The 24549-nt window shown below is 41.8% G+C and overlaps 1 pseudogene; it reads right to left on the bottom strand.

Annotated features, from left to right (window-relative positions):
- LOC127043656 (phosphatidylcholine translocator ABCB4-like) overlaps positions 1-19806 on the bottom strand; it is a 48996-nt pseudogene extending 29190 nt beyond the window's left edge.
- Between the last annotated feature and the right edge of the window lie 4743 nt (positions 19807-24549).

The raw sequence follows: 24549 nt of genomic DNA, 5'->3' as shown, positions 1-24549 counted from the left end.
TTAGTATGTGGTGTGATGGTTTTCTATTAGCTTAAAGAAGGTACTCTAAAATTAGATTTTTCAATTATTATAAAAAGCAGCAATTGAAGTGAAAAAAACAGACAAACTAGAACTGGCTGAAGGAATCCAGCCATTTGATTGGCTAACAATAATAACCACTGACTACTCAGGATACAAAGCAATTTTGTTTGCCAAGCAAAACCCAGTTTAAAAAGAAAAAAACAAAAACAAATAAGGACAGGAATATTGGAAGTGGGAAAAGATAGATAATACCCAGCAGAAAGAAACAGAATAAAAACAATATGGTAAATTGAAAAAAAATCTCTCATTGTCCATAGAAATTCCTTATCTACCCTATTAAAATATGTTGCCAGATGATATACAGTTACTATTGTAAATTAAGAACATTGTGGGCCAAATTGTCAATTGCAATAAATGACAAAACAGCAGTGAAAAGCTAGTGAAGCAGCATCTATTTGCACCAGCAGAGAATTTGGGCCACAAAAATTCAGAAGAACCGAGAGAGAAACCAAAGAATTTGTCATAGTTACAAGGTGCTCAAAAGTACATCAACTCACATCAGGCAGTCTGGATATAAAATCAAAAGCATTGGCTTCTTTAGCTGCTTTCTCAATTTCAGAATCAGTAATATCCTCTCTGCCGCAGCGAATGTTCTCAGCTATTGTTGTAGCAAACAAAATAGGCTCCTGGCTTACAAGGCCAATGTGTTCTCTCAGTCACTTTATATTAAGTGTTCAAATATCTCGTCCATCTAAGGTAATCTGAGTGGAAAGGCATAAATGAAGAGTTTGAGAAAATGTATTATGTTTAAAATAATTAGTTATTATAATGGTATAATACTAATAAGGATACACCTCTACTCCGATATATGTGACCCAATATAATATGAATTCGGATATAACGCGGCAAAGCAGTGCTCCAGGGGGCGGGGGGTCTGCACACTCTGGTGGATCAAAGCAAGTTCGATATAACGCAGTTTCATCTATAACGAGGTAAGATTTTTTGGCTCCCGAGGACAGTGTTATATCGAGGTAGAGGTATATAATAGTTGACTTAAATATTTGTTTAGTAGCTTCTCACATGGAATGAAGCAATAACATGACAAAATGACCAGGAAAAATTAAAACTATATTTTCACAATCACCTCAGACTAGAAGAATGAAAGGAGAAGGATAAACAAAAAGGATATTGTAGGAGCAGTGTTTTATAATTGTACTAAGAGAATTAATGTATGATTTGATTTCATCCTGCCAGCCACCCTTTTTGAACAGCAGAAAGGAATGACAGACCAGAAAAATCCTTATAACTGATTATGGTCACCCTTTTGTTTTAGGATAAGTTATAATGTCTACTATGGTTTCCTATATGTATTACAAATTAGGCACTCTAGTTAAATATACATTTCTTTGTTTTAAGGTTTTAGTAAGTAACAGACAGGATCTTGTATTGTATCTATGTTAAGGAGATTAGAGGAATGTTGAGGGCCTGAAGCCCCAATGTGAATTGTTATAGTTATAAGATTTAGCTAGGCTTGATTTACGATGTATTCTACTGAATATAAAATACTGCTGTCTCTATACCTTTGAAGTTTTCTGTAAGAGAGTGTTTGCATGCATTCCTCATTCACACATCAGGAAAATAAAGCCATCACAAATGTCAGAAATGTCACAAATAGCAGAACACCCCAAGATTAACACCACTTAAGGACAGAATGACATTGCAAAATGCATGGACTCAAATAGGAATTTACAACTGGAAAGCGGGGTGTTGTGCCACAGAACTCTGGGTTCAGTCCTGCAAAGCCTTGGAGCATTGGATCATGACCGACTGAGCCCAGCTCCACACTCGTGCTCAATCCAACTGGCCGTTAGATTGACTCGAGCTACAACAAACTGGTAACTATAAACATCAACTGGCAGGAGAGTGTGTGTGTGTGTATGTGTATGTGTGTGTGTGCGTGTGACTGTGCGCTATCTGTTGTATTTTCAATAAATGCAGCGTATTAGCCTTTTCTCCCTGAAAAGATCCCGTGGGCTTTGTATAGCATAACAATATCCTCAAATATTGAAATCCAAATTTTGACTTCCCTTAATATCAGTAAAGTCCTATCTAGATTTTTACAATATTCTCATCATCATGGTATACAAGTAATGAAAAATCAGTTTCAGAATTTCTTTGGATGCTATATATCTTTTGTTCCTTTAAGAATCCAATTTTGTGTAATGTCCTTTTAAAGTATAGGTGTAATCTAGTCAGGAAATTAATTTTCAACCTAGTAGCCAGGAATATCGACAGTTCATCCAAACTAACCTCTCCTTGGATCATAGAAGCTCTGTAGCAGCTGAATAGCAGTACTTTTGCAACAGCCACTGGAGCCAACCAGAGCGACGGTCTTCCTTGACTGAACTTTCAGGTTCAGGCCCTTGAGAATCTGGAAATATAATCTTCATATGTTAGTCCAATAAATATAAAGTTACTTAAATTAATGGTTTGTTTAGAGAAAGGTCTATTAAGATGCTTTGCATCATGATCAAGTCAATAATGAGAGGTCTGGTCTAACAATGTATTGAACTCCCGGGCCTGCTTTCAGTCCTTTGTTCCAATCCGGGTTGGAAAGCACTTTGAAGATGACAAGAAAAAGTTTTTATTACTAATAACAATTTTGCTTTGTTCTATTCTTATTCTATAAAGACTGCCCTAAGAAAAACCCTTTGGCTCTGAAAACAAAGTGGGTGTTTTAATATCCCCAATGGAATGAAGAGTCAGGGTTTGACAATCTCTAGAATTTACTAGGGAGGAATTAGTTATGGAGTAATGACACTTTTGATGCTATGTTCACATTTAGGAACATTTTACCTCAGTCCGTTTATCCCATCTAATAAATGTCTAATATTACTAATGGCCAAAATATTTGTCTCTTATGACTACACAAGAGTTCCCATAGATCAACCTAAATAGACATATTTTTTGTAATAGAAGATAAAAACAGTAATATTATTCTTGTCTCCTTATACTATACCAGAAGAGCTCCAGTTTTCCAGTAAGCTAATAGCAGATAAGCTTTGGTGTTTGCTTGACCAAGCAAGAGCATCATTCTCCACCCCTTTAACGTCATTTCTCATCACGACCATCCCAGCTCTAACCTCCCTTTTTAGATAAGGCAAGAAAGGGCATGTCAAGGTAACGCTGACAATAACTAGAGTCTTCAGCTCTCTGTGACTCTGTTCATTCCAAATTTAGGTACTAAATGGACATTGCCTTGATCTTGTACGTTGATCATCTTTGGCTGGTGATTGATGAGAACCAGGTATCCAGGATGATTCTTTTAGCTTTGCCAGCTACCTCTGATACCATTGATAATGAGCCACTGCTGACACAGGGTGAACTCTGGAAGGGATGGATGGAATCATTCTTGAATGTCTCCATCCCATTCCAGCCACAGGCCCAAACTGTGGCTCATCCGGCCCAGGGTTTCTCTTGTGTAGAGTGATGTGGGATTCTGTCTTGTCACCCTCCTGCTCAGTTTGTATGCAAGACAATTAGGGGAAGACAGTGAGATGGTACAGACTATACCGTCTGCAGTATTCAGATAACATAGCTCTAAGTCCATGTTTCATCAGACCCAGCTGGGAGAAATTAACTGGCTTAGCCAGCAAGTTACAGGGTGGGTTTGATGCAGGCAAGTCAGCTGTGACTCACCTCAGAGATGATTGAGTTTATGCCTGTAGGTTGGAGGAACCCATTAGAAGAAATGGCAGAGCTAATAGTAGCACACTCAAGTGAGTTTGTAACCTGTTGGTTCCACAACTGCTTTTGCACGCAGGAAGCAGTAGTGGCTAGTAGCATTTTGTTTGTCTTTTACACTTGGCCAGAAGGTTCTGAACTTTCAATTCTGGTACAGATGTCAATCGAGAGAGAAATATAAGATTACTGCAAAGTACCATACATAAGACTGTACTATAAGATGACTCCCCTCACAAACTTCAGCTGGTGGAGAGTATGGCAGTCTGTTTCTTAGAGGGCATCTTCTGTAGGTAGAATCTTACCTCCATGCTCTGTGATCTGCACTGGCTTCCACTTCGTCAGGAGTGATTTAGAATAGCTTTAACCAATAGACCTTAAAATAGGTTGAGTCCTGGCTATCTCCAAGATTACCTCTCCCCACATGGGATATCACAGCAGCTGAGATCTTCTGAAGCACGGACACAAACAGCTTTCTGGGTTTAACCAAATGAGGGCTGGAGGTGAGGCATTCTTGGTGAGAGAGCTTGAACAAAGAATTTGCTTCTGATTCAATTCATCAGAGGCCAAATTTACTCACCTTCATGTTATACTATAAGCCCCATTTGTTCTCCCTTGCTTTTTCCAGCAGGTGAAAATGAAGAAAAGGTGGATGATGGTGGTGAAGACAAGGCATTAGTTTTGGGAGGACATTCATTCTGCATTATTGTTGTATTTTTATAACTATTATAATAACATTTAGCTCTTACATAGTACATTTCATTCATATATCTCAAAGTACTTTAAAGAGGAGGTCAATATTACTATTCTCATTTTACAGATGGGCAAACTGAGGAAGAGAGAGGTGAAGTGACTTGCCAAGTGTTACTTTGCAGGCCAGCGGCAGAGCTGGGAATAGTATCCTGGTCTCCTGAGTCCTCACCCAATGTTCTTTGAACTAGACCACACTGTGGTGCATAAATACCCAGAGTACAGGATGGGCACGGAATTAAAATAAACACATTAAATTGATAAAATATCAGTTTCATTTTTGGTCACACAGATAATAGCAGCAGCTCTTCACTGCAAAGATGAATTTAAAAAGATCACTTACTTTAACATCAGGTCTTGACGGGTAACTGAAATGGATGTTTTTGAATTCAATCTCTCCTTTGAGCTTGTCTGGTCTGTATCCTTCTTTGGCACTGCTATCTATAAGACGGTGCTGGAGAGAGATTTTGAACAGGTACCACACATTTGTGTGATTTTACAACTGTACCTTTAGATGGATAAGTTGTTTAGGACAGTAAAAGAAACATTGCAACACTACATAGCAGTTTAACTGATCACTGGTTGCTGTATTTCAGCTCAGATGATTCTGCATATCCATGAAATGCAATGCTTGTGTATACCCTGCAAAGCATTTTGGGATAGGGGACAAGGAAAGAACAGGAGTAACTAGAAAAATAAAACATCAACTATACCGCTTAAATCATCCATCTCCCAACATTTACAATGGGCTCAAATCCCTTAGCTCCCTCCCAGCATCTGCCTAGGCAGAATGTAGGTTGAGAATCAGTTCTTGGAGGAGTGATGCAGCCTGTAATTGTTGGTTGGCTTAAAATGCACAAGCAAAATAAACAAACTGGGGATTTATTACAAAGTCTTCATCCCTAAAAAAGATACCATCATCCTGAGGCTCCCTGGTCTGAAATCCAGTGGAAAACTAGCCTGGCGCTAAATAGCCTGACCTGGAATTGCTCCTCCACTTCCCATGTTGCTGATCTCTGTTAGACTGACACTTTTCAATGACCTAGTAACCACCGGCAGAGTTCAAATCTTCTCTTTGCATAGGAATGGAAAGTTTAAAGGGGACCTCCTAGGATCTCTCTGCTCCACTCCAAGAAGAGCAAAACCAAAAATAAAACCAAACCCTTTTCTCTGAGTTCTGGTTTCTGATTGGTTCTGGTAGTAGCTTCTAGCTTGTGCTGTCTCCATCCAGGACTTTAGGCAATCTGGGAAACAGAGTCCTGAGCCTCTGTAGCCATCACTGCTGTAGTCCGGGGCGAGTTCCCAAGACTTGCTTAGTGTAATAGGTCAGGAACAACCAACTCCAGAGGTGGTTACAAAGTTTGATCACCCTTAATTCAGTTTCTCTGGGCAAAATTCCACCCTTTGTTACATTCACACAACCTCACTGACCGTATCAGCATTTATGGCCATAACAGAGGACAAAACTCAGCCCTTTGTTCTAACCTAATATGAACCTGGGACTGCAGATATATAACAAACTGCTGTACAAAATTCTAAGAGTTAGTCACTGAAAGTGAGGCATCCCTCTTCCCCAGCAACAGTATTACCAGAGCTTTCAACAGCACTGTTAATCTCCAAATCAAAAGAAGTTGAACTGAAATCATGTCTACTCCATATACTTGTGTTTTAAAGAGCAATGTCATTTCACTTAGCTCTTCACCACTTACTCTAAAAAATAAATGAAGGAGGAAGTGACAAACTTAACAGGAACGAGGGCCCCAACCTGTAAAGTTGAGCTATAGATCTCAATTTCCCCCAAGTTTGCAATAAGCTCATTTAGGGCTTTGATTAAGGCTCGTGTCTCCTTAATATGAAGAGAAATGTCGTCTTCCTTTGGTTTTCAGTGGTATCAGTCTATGCGGTTCATCCACTTTTTGATAAATAAATCAGAAATTTCAGACTGCTAGAAAAGTGACATTAAGTACCTGTGACAAAGTTCCTCCTCTGCCTTGGTGGGTCCTGTGCTTATAGGCGGATTTGCTTGCCTCAGAGATTTATAGCAGCCATCAGTTTGGCTACTTTTGCTAGTGCTCAAACCTGCCATCCAATCAGCTAACCTCACCACTGGCCAGCATGGGGGAAACCTAGTGGCTCGGGGACAGGTCAGATCCCTTTCCAATTAGGCCTTCCCTTCTGGTGTTTCTCACAGACCAAGTCAACTCCTCCTGTGTCCGATCAAGGGTTGGGGGGATGGGGAAAACCCAGGCCCACTCTTTACATGGGGGCCCAGGGCCCTATGGATAGCAGCTGTCTACAATGTTCCCTGTATCAGCTGTGTGATAGCACAATTCCCTAGGATCTTTTCTCCTGGGCTTCCCCAGCACCTTCTTTATCCTCACTGCAGGATCTTCCTCCTGAAGCCTGATCACACTTGAATTCTTCACTCCTCCAGCAGCACGCCTTCTCGCTTGCTGCTCCTTGCGCACACCCCTACTAAATGATGAGAGGTCCTTTTTAAACCAAGTGTCCTGATTAGCCTGCCTGCCATAATTGATTCTAGAAAATTCTTAATTGGCTCCAGGTGTCTTGATTAGCTTGCTGGTCTTATTTAGTTCTAGCAGGTTCCTGATTGCTCTAGGGAAGCCCCTGCCCTGGTCACTCAGGGAACAGAAAATTGTTCATGCAGTGGCCAGTATATTTGCCTTCTACCAGACTCCTGTACCCCACTGGTCTGGGTCTGTCATAGTACCTTACTGATGACCTTGTACACTTCACAGGCAGCACCTCGAGCACTGGCAACACTCTCCAAGTATGGGGAGCCCTGGCCGAGAGAGAATGCGTCAAGGAGCACAGAGAAGAATACCTACAGGGAACAAAAACAGGAGCTAGTGTACACTGGTTCCAGACCTGCAGTTTCTTTAGTGTCATGATAATCCTGGTGGTTCTGTAAGAGCTTTTCCAGAAAAAAATATATATAAAAAAAGAAAATCAAAACTAAAATTTCAGGCTGCATTTTTCCAGCTCCTCCAGTTTTTATACATTCCCTGGATTTGACACAGGGAGTGGTGAATGTAGCTATTGTGTGCATCATATGCCCTTTAACAGTTGGATTAGCTTTTTTTGTTGCTCCTGCATTCATTATCTCCCATTAAGAGAACAAATAGTGAAATTAGACATCTCTCCATCTCTTTGCAATATTAAAAACCTCAGCGTCCTCAGAGAGAGTTAATCCACAGTTTCCTGAGGCCCCAGTCCTTCAAAGTGCATGCTTAACATTATGCGTTGTGACTATTTCCACTGAAGTCACGTTCTCATCAGAAGTCAATGGGGCTACTCACAGTGCATAAAGCACATACCTAAATCTTTGCAAGATCAGAGCCTTATTCCTTTCCAAAGGAAAAATAATCTAAAAGTTTTGGTAAAGTACAATAATCCCTTGCAGGGATTTAAAAAAACTGAAAGATGGTCACATGGCTGTGACACTGGCAGACCAGGTGCCAGCTCATGCTAAAGCCCAAGACCTCCCTGAATGCTTACAGATGCATAACTGGAAGCCAGACCAATTCACTTGTTTATTAGTGTCATAGTATAATTCCCAATTCTGAACCTTAGCGTCCAAAATATGGGTACTAGCATGAATTCCCCTAAGCTTAATTACCAGCTTAGATCCTGTAGTGCTGTCACCAATCAGGACTTAGAGTAGAGTGCCTGATAAACTCTGGTCCCCCCAAAACCTTCCCTGGGGACCCCAAGACCCAAATTCCTTGAGTCTTACAACACAGGGGAATAAACCATTTCCCTTCCCCCTCCTCCCCTCCAAGTGTTCCTTTCCTGCACTCCTGGAAAGATATACAGATTCAAGCTCCGAGAATCTAAACAAAGGGATTCCCCCTTCTCCTTTCTTCCTCCCAGATTTTCCAGCCCTGGGTACACTAAGAGATCACCTTGATTCAAACTCCTTGAATCACAACACAGAGAAATCAGGTGGGTTCCCCCCCCCATTTCTCTCCCCCTCCCTTCTCCTTCCCTGTTAAGTACAGACTCAATTCCCTTGAGCCTCAACAAGGGGAAAAATCAGACAGGTCTTAAAAGCAAAACTTTTAATAAAAGAAAAAAAGAATAAAGAAAATCACTGTAAATTCAAGATGGAATATTACAGGGTCTGTCAGCTTCTAAAAATTGGAGAAACAGCCTCCTCCAGCAGAAATACAATTTAAATTACTTTCAGCCAAATACACATTTGCAAATAAAGAAAATAAATAAAAAGACTATACCGCCTTTCTACCTTTGTACTTACAAAGTTGGAATAGAAGATTAGAGAGCCTGTAGGTAGGTGTGGTCACCCTCAGAGCCCAGAGAGAACAAAGCAAAACCCTCAAAACACAAATGAAGGCTTCCCTCCACCGAGATTTGAAAGCATCTTGTTTCCTGATTGGTCCTCTGGTCAGGTGTCCGGTTCACTGTTTGTTAACCCTTTACAGGTAAAAGAGACATTAACCCTTAACTATCTGTTTATGACAATTAGTATAGATCAAAGTGATTGTTAAATGTATAAGAATGTATTTGGTGTTTAAACTTCATGAAAACTAATGGGATGTTAATGCACTGAAAACAATGCATTAGTTAAACACTTATCTGGATCCAGTTATAATGCTGTAGCAAACGTTCACACAATGTATGCCCCTGTCAGCAAATAACCCATCAAATAAGAAAGAAGTCTTGTGGAATGCAAATGAAGAATTTAACAGAAAAGTGTTAATTTCAAAGCAAGTGGTCAAAGTTCAAAGACTCCAAATGTATTCCTCACTCTCTGCCATCAAAGGAAAAGCCCACATGGGTATTGACCCTCTCAGCTTGTTTTCTGTGGGAAGAAAACTATGAGGACGGATTCAGGGAAAAATCCGTCATCTCTGCACTGTTTGAATTCTAACAGGGCAAAATAAATGAACATAGAGATGGAGATTCCCTGAGCCCTGAGAGATTTTTGCGAAACTGGCAGATCACTACATTTCTGGTATCATTTGAAATTATAGACTGACTCATCTGTACATGTATTTTATCTACTTTAATCTCTCAATAACTCTTATTACCTTTTCTTAGCTACTAAACCTTTAGTTAGCTTACTACAGAATTGTCTACCAGTGTTGCCTTTGGTATAAAATCTAGGATACCAATTGATCTGGGGTAAGTGATTAGTCTCTGTGACTGGAAGCAAACTGAATATGGTGTGATTTTTGGTGTAAATGAACTTTTATCACGAAGTCAGGTTTGTCCAGGTGGCAAGATAGTCTGGAGAGTCTGTCTGTGACTCCATTGTAAGATTAGTATAGTGATCCAGGAATTCACATTTGTTAGTGGCTTGGTGAAATCTAATTATAGAACACAACACAAGTTTGTGGTGTCTGCTCTGTTTTCTGACAGCCTGCCCTGAAGTAGGCACTCATGGTCATGAACCACTCCAGACAGCATTACAGTGACCAAATGAGATATTTGTTATGGAACTTTAGGTCTTAAATATGTAGATTCAACATCTCTGTTGATTTATATTAAACACATTTAGTCTAATGGGTACTTTGTGCCTGAGTAGAAATTATAGATCTTTTGATGCAGTATTTAAACAATAAAGCATTTTCTCTAATTTACAGACGATTTTCTAAAAGTTTGCCTCAGCTAATCGACTATACTGTGCTGTACTTACAATTAACACATGTCCGATGTCATAATTCTCTTTCTCCTCCACTGTGAGTTTGGTTCCGTACCAAAATGCAAGAGCAAAGGCTCCAAATAAAATAAACTCTGTGAAACCCAAAGATGTGTAGGTGGTAATTGGTTTTTTGATTCCAACTTTCCTAGCATTCTCTAGGTTAACATCATATCTAAAAACAGATGATAAATGTTAAATTTGGTATGTACCCAGATGACATTCAGTTCCCTAGCATCCTCTCATGCTTCCAGGGAAAACTTGTTTTCTGCCATAAAAATCAATTATCTAGATTCTTAGATAGTGTGAATCAACACAGCTTCATTGATTTTACATCAACAGAGTATCTGGCCGATGGCTGCTCTGAGTGAATTATCAGGCACACAGATAAACATGATTTGTTGGGGAACAGTCAACATAACTTTTATAAATGGAAATTGTGCCTCACCAATCTATTAAAATTCTTTGAGAGTTTCAGCAAGCGCGTGGACAAAGGTGATCCAGTTGATATAGTAGTGTACTTGGACTTTCAGAAAGCCTTTGACAAGGTTCCACACCAAAGGCTGTTAAGCAAAGACTTGGGATAAGAGTGATAGGAAACAAAGGGTAGGAATAAATGGTCAGTTTTCACAGCGAGGAGAGAAAAATTATAGATCCTTTGGGGACCCTGTAGAGACCTGTGCTGTTCACATATTCATAAATTATATGAAAAAAAGGGTGAACAATGAGGTGGCAAAAATTGCAGATGATACAAAATTATTCAACATAGTTAAGTCCAGAGCTGACTGCAAAGAGCTACAAAGGCATCTCACAAAACTGGGTGACTGGGCAACAAAATGGCAGATGAAATTCAATGTTGATAAATGCAAAGTAAGGCACATTGGAAAACAATCCCAACTATACATAAAAAATGACGAGGTCTAATTTAAACACTACCACTTAAGAAAGATCTTGTAGACATTATGGACAATTCTCTGAAAACATTTGCTCAATGTGCAGCAGCTGTCTAAAAAGCTAACAGAATGTTAGGAACCATTAGGAAAGGGATAGCTAATAAGAGAGAAAATATCATAATGCCACTGTGTAAATCCATGATATGCCCACACCTCAGATAATGTGTGCAGTTCTGGTTGCCCCATCTCATATAAGATATATTAGAATTAGAAAAGATACAGAGAAGGGCAACAAAAATATTAGGGGTTTGGAACAACTTCCACCTGAGGAGAGATTAAGAAGACTAGACTGTTCATCTTAGAAAAGAGATGACTAAGAGAGGATATGATAGAGGTGTAGAAAATGAATGAAGAGAAAGTGAATAGGAAACTCTTATTTATCCTTTCATGTAACATAAGAACCAGGGGTCACCCAATGAAATTAATAGGTAGTAGGTTTAAAACTTAGAAAATGAAGTACTTCTTCACATAATGCAGTCAACAACTCATTGCCAGGCCAAAAGTATAACTGGGTTCAAAAAAGAATTAGATGAGCTCATGGAGGCTACGTCCATTAATGGCTATTCGCCAAGATGTTCGGGGTGGGTCCTATGCTGTGGATGCCCCTAAATGTCTGGGACTGGATAACGGGATGGATCACTCAAAAATTGCCCTGTTCGGTTCATTTAATCTGAAATATCTGGCACTGGACACTGTCAAAAGACAGGATTCTGAACTAGATGGACCATTAGTCTGACCCATTCTTATGTAATATTGGAAAAATTGGCCTGAAATCAACAACATGAAATTCAATAAAGACAACTGCAAAGTACCACACTTGGGAAGGAAAAATCAAATGCGCAAATACAAAATGGGGAATAACTGGTTAGGCAGTAGTACTGCAGACAAGGATCTGGGAATTCAAGTATATCACAAATTAAATATGAACCAACAACGTGATGTAGTTGTGAAAAAAGATAATATTCTCAGTGCACTCAGGGGAGTATCGTATTTAAGACATGGGAGGCAATTGTTCTACTCTACTTGTCTCTGGGGAGGCCTCTGCCAGAGTAGTGTATTGGCTTAGGAAAGGTGTGGACAAACTAGGAAAAGTCTAGAAGAGACCAACAAAAATGATAAAATGTTTAGCAAACCTGAGGAAAGGTTAAAAGAACTGGGCATGTTGGTCTTGGAAATTGAAGACTAAGCGGGGACTTGGTTAACAGTCTTCAAATATGCTAAGGAGTGGTTACAGAGAGGATGGTGATTGGTTGTTCTCCATATCCACAGAAGACAGAACAAGAAATAAACAGGGTAATGGGTAGCAAGGGAGGTTTAGGTTAGATGTTAGGAAAAACTGTCTAAATATTAGGATACTTAAGTACTGGAATGTGTTACTGTCATAAACAGATAGCTAAGGGTTAATGTCTCTTCCCCCCTCACCCAGAGGGAATGCAAAGTCAGGCTAGTAAATTTAACACACAGATTTTCCCCTGACGTTTTTTTTCCACCAATTTTCTGGTGAGCACAGACTTAATTCCCTGGAGTTCTTCACTAAAGAAAAACTCCAACAGGTCTTAAAATATGAATAAACAGCCTTATTCAAAAAGAATACAATTTAACACATTCCAGCAACTACACCATGTAAATACAAAAGAAAAAAAACAATAACCCCTATTGTTTTTATGATCTCTGTACTCACAACTTGGAAACAGAAGATTAGAAAAGCAGGAAATAGATAAATCCTTCCCATAGCCGAGAGGGAGATAGGCACAAGACAAAGAACTTAGACACAAACTTCCCTCCACCCAGACCTGAAAAAGTCTGGTTTCCTGATTGGTCCTCTGGTCAGGTGCTTCAGGTTACTTTTTTTCAGATGAAAGAGACATTAACCCTTAGCTATCTGTTTATGACAGTTACCAAGGAAGGTTGTGGAATCCCCCATTATTGGAGGTTTTTCAGAACTGGTTAGATAAACACCTGTCAGAGATGGCCTAGGTATACTTGACCCTGCCTCAGTGCAGGGGGCTGGAACTGATGATCTCTCAAGGTCCCTTCCAGCCCTACATATCTAGGATTCTATGAATATCAGCTCGCAAAGGGAAGAATTAGTTCTTACTCAGTTTTTGAAGAAAAAATGCTTTAGATAAAACCAAAAAAGTAAACAGAAGTCAGAATCTCCTTTGATTCCACAACCTGGCAGTAGTTCTCTCCTGCTGAACGCCGTTGGAAGCCAGGAACTATTCTCATAAGCTAAGTTACCAAGACATATGCCAATAGCAAGCAATTAAATACAAATTAAGCACCATATGATGTTCGTTAACCCCTGTGAGACAGGGACAAAGATTAACAATTAGTTAATGAAAAAAATCACTCTTTTTACTTGTGATTCCTTTACAAGCTTATGGTTTTCCATCAATCAATAACAGCTTCTGTTCACTCATTAGCTATTTAATCCCCTTTAGCTTCTGAAGGGCATTTCAGAAAGCACCGCTCAGCCCAGCAATGTTCTCAGAATGTTTCAGGAGGACATGCATATCATTTTATTGTTCAATGACATGCTCAGAAGCTTTGTAGGAACCTCTCGACACATACATTATGTACAAAAATGCCCTGACCAAAAGTGGGAAGGCCCAAAATGAATGGCACAGTTTACGCAGTAGTGAAGGGATCCTAAAATGATGTGCAATCGATTTCTTCCACATAAATTGCTCAGATATCATTGGTGCTGTTCAGATTAGATCAAGAGGAGGATTATTTGCAAAGGACTAAGCACGTACTTAATTTTAAGTATGTGGGTAGCCCCCTTGAAGTCGATGACATAGGAAAGTGATAGGCAATTTTACCTAAGCTTATGATCCAGTAAAGCATGAACTTAACTGTAAACACTTTAATCAATGATTTCAGTGGGAGTGGGCATGTGCTTAAAGTATTTGCATGAGTGCTTTGTTGGACTGGAGCCTTAGAGAAGATTGCATTTTCTGTAGCTTCAGCTTCCAAATTCAACTTCAGGTTAGTGTCTGAGGGAAATTGGGCCTTACAATGCCCCTCCATAATGTAGGTCAACTGAGAGATTGCAAATGTTCATGAGTGACAGAAAACATCTCCTTCCATATGCTCATATTTATCTTCATCTGAACTTCTCAGCTGTCTGGGAGGTTAAACTGACAGATCATCTTGGATTTATTTTTTAAATAACCACATCACTTTCCCAAATATTATGTACAATCAATAATTAGGTTAAAAAAAACAAACTCACTTTGCTAGTGCCTTCATCTGTCCATTGAAAACAACAACTGTTCTGATAGCAGTCAAAATTTCTTCTGCCACAGCTCCTGCTCTAGCATAAGCAGTCAACTCTTTTGTAGTGAATGATGCCAGGAACTGGAAAATTGGGAGGGTGGGAGGAAGGGGAAAGTATTTTATGGAAATCTATTTAAGTGGTGTAAATTATGTACTGATTCAAAGGGTGATCAAGCACTTAGCAAAAGATCCTAGAATTTAGTAGGGTTCAAGTCCCCACTCCAACACAGTTTTCCTGGGCAACTTTGGGTAAGTAACTTTTCTCTGTGTTTCACTTCTCCATGTGTAACATGGGAATCCTCTATCTTGCATGGTGTTGTGAGGCTAAACACAATGAAGCTTGTGTGGCACTCAGAAACTATAGTAATAAAGACCATGTAAATAACTTAGCTCTCTTAATTACAGGTCACAATCCTGTTTCTTCCTCCATCATTTTCAGTGCTTGGGTGGGAGAAAGGGGAGAGAAAACAAAATACAATCTATAAATGGAAACACTTTGTAAATTTTTCTGTGCATTACAAGCAATATCTACTACTCTGGACACAGCTGATAGATGCAGATCATCCTCTTCCCATGTGATGAGTGGTGGTGAATGTAAGCAGTCTAGGCCTCCATGGCATGCCAATGCCTGGCCGCTGATGCTCAGTGTAGACAGAGCTCTGCAAATTTTGGGGCAGGAACCAGTGGAGTAGGAGAAGGGCTGCTCTCCATGCTCTCCAAACTTTGGGGTCATGTTGCTTTGGGGTTCACTCCCTCTCAATCTGTTTTTAGAGGTAAAATTCTTATTTGTTTTTCTTCAGCACTTACAAATGATCCAACTGCTGCTGCTGCAGCAAAGAGAGGGCTATCTGACAAACTGACCAAAGTCAGTTTCCACCCGTAGACGAATCCTATAACAATCCCTGTCAGAAACGTGGCAAAGAATTGTACAAATATACAGATCTTGTCTCCGATGCCTTCGTGGATGGTGTTAATGTCACTGTTAATTAAAAAAGAGATTTATTAACTTTGATGAATGCTTCCTCCTCACATATTTTTCTGTTTTGCTGGAGAGAAGCTTGTCAGAAGTTTAACTGTTCAAATCATTGGGCAGTAGGAATTTTGGACATGGATACTGAACAGCAGTAGTGGCTCTTTGTGAGGCTAGGAACTAGCAGATCACAACTCATTTTCTGTGATGTAACCTCTAGATAGACTTCTGCCATTGCTAACCCTATTCATTCACGTGTGACCCAATTCATTCATGCAATATCCAAAAGGAATAATCCATACAAAAAAAACAACAAAAATTCACCCCCAAAACCTTTACATTACTTTTTCCTCCAAGTTCCCCTATGTATCCTATCTTCTTCAATTTTGTTATTAGATTTTAAGATCTTTGAGGCAAGGAATATCTCCTTTTCACATCCTATACAGTGACAAACACAGTGTTAGTAAATTATTATTTGGAAAACCATTGTGTGTCATGCTAATTTTCTCTTGCTATTTACATATGTGGGAACTAGGATTGGTGAAATTCAAGCCTCTCTCATTCTCTTCAGGATTCACATCTTCCAAAAACTGGGTATATCCCTCCCTACAAACATTAAGTCTGGAGAAACTCTGCATACCCTGATCATACCTTCCTCTGAATTCCTGCACAAGGGACCTGATGCAAAGATTCCTAAGGATTTTAACTGGTTTTGGATCAGGTTCAAAATGATAACACAGTGCCCATAACTATGAGTGCACTTTCATTTCATACAATGTCAGGGTTTTCAGTGTTTGTAAACTAGCTGGAGACAGCAGAGCTGTTTATCTACAGTAGTTTGCAAAATAGCCCATAGACACTACAAAGCCAATGTCAGAGGAGTAAGATATTGCATTTCACAGCATAAGCCTTCGCAGTGGAAATGTCACTGAAACCCTGAAAGTGAAGTGAAAAATGGGAACTAATTCCTCCCTCAGATAGCAGAAATATTTTGGGTCTTAGTTAAAAAGGTTTCCTGGAAATTCCCTGTAGCTATTTCTATAAAGGTAAACTTCAGACTTCTTTTTGGCTCAGGTTTCTGGTGCATAGATAAATAAACCCTTCTCACTTCGTCAGTCGGGTGTTCAACGTTCCAATCTGGCTGGTATCAAACCAAGCCATCTCCTGGTGAAGTACTGCGAAAAAAAAACTTTTGGCGGATTCTCGCTGTCTGTCTTGCAGCTGAGGTCAAAAATGTCCAGACTTGGATGATGCTCTGTATCGCTACAGCACAGCCAATACCCGCATAGTAGTAGGCAAACCTGTAGTAAAATAGTAAAAGTCCATAAGGTCAATTGCATCTTGCAAGATAAGTTAGACACATCAGGTCATGTTCAACCCTGCTGAAGCCAATGGGATGTAATTGAGAGCCAAATTTGGCTTACAGTCTAATGGACAAAAAATATATAGAAACTACACTGTGCTATTCCTATGAAAATAAATGCAGAGGTTCTTACCTGGTCATTTCAGCTTCTATATCCAAACCTCGAATTGCTGGACAAGTAGAGCTACTATTCATCACAGCTGAAAGATTAAATTGTAGCAAAGAAAAATATTTGGTTTATTAGAATAGGCATACAACAAATCATGGCGGTTTTAGGCCATAATCTTATGGGTGTTTTGTATGACACTACAATCCCTGCAACAGCACTGTAGATTTATAACTTTCATGGTGTCCATCACCCCTCTAGTCGAGGATCAAACAGGGCAAACTTCTGAGTCAGCTCAGAGGTTTACTGTAGAGTGATGTCATGGATTTAGCTCACTACATCAAAGGGCACTGGCCAGATCATAGCTTCATCTGATCTGACCTTCGGATTCCAACAGTGGCCAATATCTGATTTTTCAGAAGTTGATAACTCCCCTTTCTACCTCACATAAGGCAAAATTCATCCATGCAGACACCATAAGGCTGACTTTTATGCACCACTTAGGTTCCACCCAAGCCTCAAAACTGGATCCAAATGGGGTCCAAGTGATGGCTCAGCCTTTTGCTGGCTTTCTGCAAAAAAGGTAAATTTCACTAATAATGCACCTAACCGAATGTGCAAAACTTTTCAGACCTGAGAGAAATAGCAGACCTCTTCCATGTGTCAGCACATATATTTTAGGGTAAGTTATGATTGCCCTTATCATAAGCTTAGCTCATATAGAGGCAAAATAGAATTAATGGTCCTATTTTGTTGTTTTAAAAATCCCATCACAGAACTTGATTTGGTGACCTCGTCGGGCAGTGAATTCCATGGATTAACTATAAGCTATAGAAAGTAGTAAATCGTTTTACAGTTACCAAATGTACTGCTCTGTAATTTATCAAGTGTCTAGTTTTCTGCTGCACTATACAGCAGGGTAAAAAGGAAGGACTCCTCAGAATTCACTATGGTCTTCATAGCTTTTTACACCACAGCAGCACTCCATCCTGAACCTCTGCCAAACCAGTAAATAAGAGACCCTAACAAATATTTTCAGAAGTTGAACAAACTTTATTTATGTGAAGACATATTTACTGCTTCGCCAATTATCACACATCTGTTTGTCATCTCTCCAAAGACAATGATAATAAGTGGCAGCCCTGTTCCATTTGCAACAGCTGCAATCAAGCCTATTATCATCAAAATGATATCCAGCCAATCGGCATATCCAAACTACATGAATATAGAGAAAAAGGCATTAAATGAAGGTTGACAAATTCACATAATTTTGACAATATCTTACTAAGACACACAGAATAGGATTTGTTTTTACATAGCACCATTTGCAATTTGGGTATTGTTTTATGAAGCAATGAATTAGATACTGTGAAGGCAAACACAACACTTGGGATACACTTTGAAAAAGCTTACACAGGATTTTAGGCCAGTTTTTAATTGAGGGAGTTAGGACACGATGGCAGGATGAATCCCCTAATCTGCAGAAAAAAAGAATGTATCTTACATTACCTGTGCAACTCACTGCCTCCCTGGGTGCATTCTACTACATCACATATTTACTCAGTGCAGGGCTGGCTCCAGGCACCAGCTTAGCAAGCAGGTGCTTGGAGCGGCCACTCTGGAGAGGGGCGGCATGTCAACCTATTCGGCGGCAATTCGGCGGAGGGGCCCTCACTCCCTCACGGAGTGAAGGACCTCCCGCTGAATTGCCACAGATCACGATCATGGCTTGTTTGGTTTTTTTTTTGGCTGCTTGGGGTGGCAAAACCCCTGGAGCCAGCCCTGACTCAGTGCATTTAAAATGCAAACAAGCACAGGTAATTAACAAACATTTGGCTGCTGCCTACCAACAGAAACAGGTATGTAGCAATTATCACGTTTAAGAAAAACAAGGCACTTATTTCCCTGGATAATTCATGAGACATTATGCACGAATGGTAAAATTATCTCCAGTAGGTGTAGACCAGGCCTTTATCTTTGCAGGATTGGGGCCTTAGAGTGGAACAGGCATCTTATTATTTGTTGGTGTTTCAGTAGTATCTACAGGCCTCAACCCTAATGTGCTATGGCTGTACAAACACAAGCAAAAAAAGAGGAACTCTGCCCAAAAGAGTTTATAATAAGATGAGAAATAACAAGTGGATGAAAGAAACAGGCAGAAGAATCACAACAAAATAGTGAAGTGACTGTGAACTACAGAATAAAAGATGGTCACAACACACCAGTTGGCTATCCTATCTCAGCCTGCACTATAATTACTGTGTTTTCCATCACTAGTTTTTAGAACACCTTTGTACAGACTCTTATCTTTGTTATGATTATATAAAATACTTCAAATGGAGTAAACTGGCTCCTGATTGACATAGTGGAGCATTTGCACACTTAGGTCCCATTGCTGATGCATGTAAATAACTTTACGCATATGAGCAGACACATTGAATTTCAGTGGGACTACTCATGTGCATAAATGCTTGCAGGATGGGAGCCGTAGTTATTTTCAAACTAGAGTGACTCACTAGGCACACCAAGGTCACTTAAGTTGGTAGAAAGGCCACACAGAGCTACGCCCAGCCAGTGCTGTGATTAAGTTAAAAGAGAATACGTGTATTCAGTGGTAGCTATGAATATTTTCTGAATGCTGTTTCCTTCACGTAGCTCCCCAAGAAAGGTCCATACTCGCTGGGTAAAGACACCGCAGAAGAAAGCTTAATAGCCAGAGTAGCATGATTTGTGGAGGACGATGGGAGGGCTGATCTGTTTTTCCATAGAAATCCCCCATGGCCACCAGACAAGATTCAAAATGTGGCTTAGTTTCGTGGCAATGGAGTACATCCTTCCAACAACTAGCCTAACATTCAAAAGAAGAAACAACTAACCAAAAAACTTACTAAGATTAGGTGGTTCCCTTTCTGTGTAATTTATGAAATCATCCTTCATGGTGTTATTCTGTTGTATCGTTATTAGACTTGCAGAAGTAAATCACTTTGGGTAAAAGCTGCATACACAAGAAAACAGCACAACCTTCCAGAGACAATAGCCATTCAAAGTGTTCAAGATATGTTTATGTTTAAGTTTAAGATATGTTTATGTTTCTTTATTAATTGTTTCCTTTCAACAACTTTTCCTAGGAAAGAAAAAATATTTATCATTACATACTACTTTTACATCAGGGTAAATTACTTTTCTAAAGAACTATGTTTATTTTTAAAAATTAGGACAACAATGTGGCCTGCTTCCTGGGGATACCCAGGGCTGTGGTCACCTGCGCTTAGCACGAGAAAGCCTGCTCTGTGCCTAATGGGGGTCAGCTCCCCAACTCCAGTTGCCACAGGCAACACAAGCACTCCCTTCTAGACCTAGGCAGGCCTTGCTGTCTGTACAGGTTAATGGTAGGCACATTCCAACCCCTGAGCTCTCCGAGCATCTCTCTGGAGTGTGAAGCCCCTGCTCCACTGCAAACTCACAGTATTTACAGATTTGCTGTTTGGAAAGGAACAGTACACCCCAGCTTACCAGTTCCAGCTCAGATCACCTCTTTGCTTAACACACGACACTTAGATACATTTTACAGTGAAAACGAGCAAAAGTTTATTTAACAAACTATACATATAACTCTTCCTTTCAGTGTTGGCTTAGTACATGAATGCAGTGCAAACAGGAGAGGGGTACCTCACAGTTTTTGGACAGTTCCAAAGTTTCTGTCACCCTGGGCTCAGTTCACTGTGCTGCTGGTAGGTGCCTGCCTCCCCCTCCTGGTATGCTAAATGATCAAGCTACTTGGCAGTGCTTCCAGTGAGACAAGGGATAACCACACTAAGGCTGTGGCTACAGCACTTAAACTCACAAATAATTCAAACTCACATAAGCAAACACATTAAAAACAATAACTATAAACTTTATATAAGGACAAGACCAAAGAGAAATAGACAATCAGTGAAAATATTAAATTATTAAAATGATTAGAGATCAATAATGCTTTGTAATTACTAAAGGCTCTGCCAAGAGGCACACTAGGTCACATGACCACATACTCTCTGAATGTTCCCAAATAAAAGTGTCTCTTCCTACCCCCACCCCCAGTTCTGTCTGTCCCCCATGTCTCAGGTGGTGCATGTGGAGACATGTTGCAGGCCTGTAAGGAAATGCTGTTAGAAACACACTTTATATACTGGGAATTGGCAGTGCAGCTCTTGATGATCCAGCTGGATGAAAATCCTTCTGCAGATGCAATGTGCCTTCATGGTGCAAAATTACAACCTAACTGCCCATATAACTCTAAGGGCTTGGCTACACTTATGAGTTAGAGTGCATGAAAACAGGCACAGGTGCCCTAGCTCACTACCTGTCCACACTGGCAAGGCACGTAGAGCTCTCTGACTCTGCAACTAGAGTGCTCCTGGTACTTCACCTCGGCGTGTAGAATAACGTTTGATGCGCCCCCGCTGGAGCGCTGCAGCACCAGTGTGAACAGGGGTGTTGCATTACTGCTCTCTGACCGGCCTCCAGAAACATCTCATAATCCCCTTAAATCAAGTGGCTACTCTTGTCACTGTTTTGGAATCACTGCATGAATGCAGATATGCCCTTTCAAAGCTCCATTTCTGACAACCAGCATGCTTATCTGCTCTGAGACAAAGCAACCATTACTGCGGAATGCTGGGTGGGGGGTCTGCTGCTGTCTGAACATACAAGACAGCATGTTGACATACTCTCAGCCCCCCAAAAACCCACTCTTTCCCCCACACACAACACACTCCCTTTCACACTCCACTCCACACACCCCCATTTGAAAAGCACGTTGCAGTCACTTGCATGCTGGGATAGCTGCTCCCAGTGTTGCTGCAAGTGCTGCAAATGTGGCCACGCCAGTGTGCTTGAAGCTGTCAGTGTGGACAGAATGCAGCACTTTCCCTACTGCATTCTCCAAAGGCTGGTTTAACTCAAAGCGCTCTACATCTGCAAGTGTAGCCAGGTCCTAATACCGGATACTCCCTCAGGTTCTATTTCTGGCTGAGTGGTCAGGAGACTGATTCAGGCAAACAGGTCCTTCCTATCACTGGAAATGGACTAACCGCCCACTCCCTTCTGAAACAGTGCTGACAGTCGTTAAAGCTTGGAACCCATGGGTTCTAAAATCCCGGATCTGGTGTGAGCTGGCTGCAGGGCAGGCAGGCTGGAAGCAGTGAAAGCCCGTAATCTCCTCTGGTTGCTGGCAGGCAGCGACAGGTGGATTGTCCCCTCCTGGGGCTTTTCTGCAGGCTGGGGTTACAAGTTAGGCCAGTTGCTGGGCCTGGAAGTGCTGTGCTGACGGACTGCAGGCAGCCCTGCTCTCCCCTCTGCTTCCCAACTGGTCTCTCGCACATGGTGGGAAAGCCAAGCTATTCATAGCCTACCTCCTGCTTTCCTAGGGCTCTGGGGGTGATTTAAAGGGCGTGGCTGCCCACCGCTACCGCCCAGGACCCTTTAAATCGCTGCCTGAGCCCCACTGCGAGTGTAGTGTAATAAAGTGCTCTCCGTAATAATGTCCTACTTATGCTCAGTTAATCTGCTGAAGCCATTGCCCTTCACCCTGCCCTTATTAGCCGCATAAAACTGCTGACTGCTATTTGCAGGGGTTAAAAAGGGGCAAAGGCTGCAAATTAGAGTGGGGGGTGGTGGTGGCCAGGGTCTGAGCAGGGGGCGGAAATTGACTGGGGGGTCAAGGAGCTGGAGGCAGCACTAGGAGCGGGGCTAAAGGGCAAAGTCAGGGCTGGGGGGTGGAGCAGGAGTCAGCTCAAGGTGAGGTGCTGGCAGAGGATGACAGAGGGCAAAACCTGTCACAGGCAGGGGCACAGGCAGGGCTGGCTCCAGGCACCAGCGAAGGAAGCAGGTGCCTGGCGTGGCCAATAGAAAGGGGAGGCAGACCATCCATTGTTGGGGCGGCACATCCAGGTCGGCGGTGGCAGCAGTTCAGCGGTGGCTCACTCGGTCAGCTTCAGTGTTTGGCAGCATTTCAGCAGTGGGTCCTTCACTCAGCCTTCCTCTTCAGAGGCACTTCAGCAGCAGCTCAACCAGATTTTTCTTTCTTTCTTTCTTTTTTTTTTCGCCACTTGGATGGCAAAAAAGCTGGAGCCGGCCCTGGGCACAGGGGGTAACAGTTACCCCAGTGGCATTGAGACATCCGTGTAACCCTTCTGCCCCTCTGAGTTGGCAGCAACAAGGGCCGGGTTCAGTATTCAGGGGTTTTGTTTCAATAACACAATGCCAAACCAGCTCGAGCCCCCACCCAGTGACCTGGGAAAATCTTACACACACCCCAGGTGCCTCGAAGAGGCAATAGTTCCCCTCTTGCAAGCACAAAGTCTCGATGTAGTAGAAAAGGTTTAGTAACATGAGATAAACAACAAGCATTAAATTGGGAAAACACCTTAACTAGAGTTCATAGACCAAACCGTGAGCAAAGACCCACCCTAGGAAATTGGGCCATGCCCTTTTCCCTGGGCTTTTGAGTCCAGCAACCCCCAAATCACCCACAGTCCCAAAAGACCCACAATCCAAAAGTCTCTGTCCTGAGTCAGTGCAGCCCCAAAGTTCGAGAGTCTATCTGCAGACGTCCCTCCCCCCAGCCTGGGTAGAAAGGGACACCTTACGTGGTCCGGGGCCAACTAGCCTGCCTCTCTGTGCGGTTCTGCTTCCGCCTTTTCCACGAACTGTTCCGCTTTACCAGCCACTCAGCTCTGCTCCTCCAGCCGTCCTCACAAACTGCTCCGCTCCGCCAGCCTCTCTGCTCCACCAGCTGTCCCATGAGCTGCTCCAGCTGTCCCCGCAAACTGCTCGGCTCTGCTCGCTCCGTGGGCCACTCCAGCCATCCCCACAAACTGCTCCACACCACTCTGCCAGCTGCTCTGTTCCGCAGTATAGCTTCAGGCTCCCCCACTAATTAGCACAGTACTCAGTGCTCTCAGCTCAGTAATTCCAGCTCTTTAGTGATTTCAACTCAGTGATCTCAGCTCATAGTAAGGGAGCCCCAGTGCTAGTGCACCATTAGCCCAAAGTGAGTTCAGCTCAGTAACCTGTATCTAGATTCTTAAGGGAATAAAAAATCAACTCTGACATTCCACAGTGGAGAGAGGAGTGGGTGGAACTGGTGCTTCTGGCTCCACAAGGAGACTACACCACCAGGCACAGATACCTGTCCCCAGCCTCTCTCAGTTCACTGGGTTTTGGAACCCATGTCCCTTGTCTAGCAAGTACCACCCAACTGAGGCACCAGGGTGGCTGGAGCATCTCCATCGCTCAGCCCTGGGCCAACCCTCGGAGGCAGGGCCGTCCTTAGCCATAGGCAGAATAGGCAGCCACCTAGGGCACCGCTAGGTCTGGGGGCACCGCTCTGCTGGGAGCCCGGACAGATGAGAAGCAGTGGAGCATGTAAGAGCAGGGCTGCTGGGTCCTAGAGAGATGAATGCAGCACAGTCTGAGGGAGGAGATTGGCTGCTGGGGTCTCTGGAAAGGGGTGAGGAAAGGAACTCATCTGTAGGGTGACCAGATGTCCTGATTTTATAGGGACTGCCCCAATTTTTGAGTTTTTTTCTTATATAGGCTCCTATTCCCCCCACCCCCGTCCCAATTTTTCACACTTGCTGTCTGGTCACACTAGGTGGGCGTAATTGGTACCTATATGAGACAAAGCCCCAAATATCA

This window comes from Gopherus flavomarginatus, chromosome 2, assembly GCF_025201925.1.
Source record: "Gopherus flavomarginatus isolate rGopFla2 chromosome 2, rGopFla2.mat.asm, whole genome shotgun sequence".
Lineage (NCBI taxonomy): Eukaryota > Metazoa > Chordata > Testudines > Testudinidae > Gopherus > Gopherus flavomarginatus.
Note: the sequence above shows the minus strand (reverse complement) of the source record. Positions and strands in the feature narration are given on the sequence as shown.